Source organism: Schistocerca cancellata, unplaced genomic scaffold (assembly GCF_023864275.1).
Source record: "Schistocerca cancellata isolate TAMUIC-IGC-003103 unplaced genomic scaffold, iqSchCanc2.1 HiC_scaffold_426, whole genome shotgun sequence".
NCBI lineage: Eukaryota > Metazoa > Arthropoda > Insecta > Orthoptera > Acrididae > Schistocerca > Schistocerca cancellata.
The window spans coordinates 4,927,439-4,929,610 of record NW_026046443.1 but is presented as its reverse complement, the minus strand read 5'-3'; positions in this window follow the sequence as shown (position 1 = coordinate 4,929,610).

Sequence of the window (2,172 nt, the reverse complement as noted above, 5' to 3'; positions counted from 1 at the left end):
TGCCTGATGTAGTGGCAGATGATAGGAACGGAAATTCTGTGGATGCCGGATGCGAACTACACTCGTCTTAATTCCACATTCCTTGCAATATGTCTCGTGGCACTGCGCGGATTCATAAGCGTCGTAGCCAGAACAGCTTCTTCTTGTTCTGTCAGTTGCAGTCTTGTTTATTGTCCTCTTTTTGACGTTCAAAGCAGCCTGTTCGCAATCGCGTCTTAATAACTGCTGCAACTGCCTGGTGCGTGGGAGAATGGCGATGCGGATAGACAGCACAATACCGCTGTGCTGTTTTTATGGCATTTCTTTTACATTCACCACATAAAAGTAGTACATCCAACTTCTCACTGGCGGACATGTCTGAACGCAACGAATATACACTCCTGGAAATTGAAATAAGAACATCGTGAATTCATTGTCCCAGGAAGGGGAAACTTTATTGACACATTCCTGGGGTCAGATACATCACATGATCACACTGACAGAACCACAGGCACATAGACACAGGCAACAGAGCATGCACAATGTCGGCACTAGTACAGTGTATATCCACCTTTCGCAGCAATGCAGGCTGCTATTCTCCCATGGAGACGATCGTAGAGATGCTGGATGTAGTCCTATGGAACGGCTTGCCATGCCATTTCCACCTGGCGCCTCAGTTGGACCAGCGTTCGTGCTGGACGTGCAGACCGCGTGAGACGACGCTTTATCCAGTCCCAAACATGCTCAATGGGGGACAGATCCGGAGATCTTGCTGGCCAGGGTAGGTGACTTACACCTTCTAGAGCACGTTGGATGGCACGGGATACATGCGGACGTGCATTGTCCTGTTGGAACAGCAAGTTCCCTTGCCGGTCTAGGAATGGTAGAACGATGGGTTCGATGACGGTTTGGATGTACCGTGCACTATTCAGTGTCCCCTCGACGATCACCAGTGGTGTACGGCCAGTGTAGGAGATCGCTCCCCACACCATGGTGCCGGGTGTTGGCCCTGTGTGCCTCGGTCGTATGCAGTCCTGATTGTGGCGCTCACCTGCACGGCGCCAAACACGCATACGACCATCATTGGCACCAAGGCAGAAGCGACTCTCATCGCTGAAGACGACACGTCTCCATTCGTCCCTCCATTCACGCCTGCCGCGACACCACTGGAGGCGGGCTGCACGATGTTGGGGCGTGAGCGGAAGACGTCCTAACGGTGTGCGGGACCGTAGCCCAGCTTCATGGAGACGGTTGCGAATGGTCCTCGCCGATACCCCAGGTGCAACAGTGTCCCTAATTTGCTGGGAAGTGGCGGTGCGGTCCCCTACGGCACTGCGTAGGATCCTACGGTCTTGGCGTGCATCCGTACGTCGCTGCGGTCCGGTCCCAGGTCGACGGGCACGTGCACCTTCCGCCGACCACTGGCGACAACATCGATGTACTGTGGAGACCTCACGCCCCACGTGTTGAGCAATTCGGCGGTACGTCCACCCGGCCTCCCGCATGCCCACTATACGCCCTCGCTCAAAGTCCGTCAACTGCACATACGGTTCACGTCCACGCTGTCGCGGCATGCTACCAGTGTTAAAGACTGCGATGGAGCTCCGTATGCCACGGCAAACTGGCTGACACTGACGGCGGCGGTGCACAAATGCTGCGCAGCTAGCGCCATTCGACGGCCAACACCGCGGTTCCTGGTGTGTCCGCTGTGCCGTGCGTGTGATCATTGCTTGTACAGCCCTCTCGCAGTGTCCGGAGCAAGTATGGTGGGTCTGACACACTGGTGGTAATGTGTTCTTTTTTCCATTTCCAGGAGTGTAGAAGCAGAAACGAGAGGCCTGCAGTGCAGACAATTAAATAGTTAAACGTGTTGACATTCTGACACAGTTTAGCACAAGACCTCTCCTTGGCAGTGTTCGCACCGCTAATTCCGATTTCGGCCATTGTGCTCTCACGTTCTCGGATATTTCCCGAACTTTTTAACGACAGGTCTCAACGTCAACATTAACAAAAGCTGCGATCGTCCTCACAAGAGCTATCGAATGTAGCTAAAACGTAGTATATGGTTCTACTAAAAAACAAACTTGCTTCAATATCTCCATTGATACCAGCGCTAAAGACACTAATCAAACAAAAAACTACGTGCCGCTCGACGCTATAACATTTGCCGGAAGCCGCGTATCGATGTGTGTA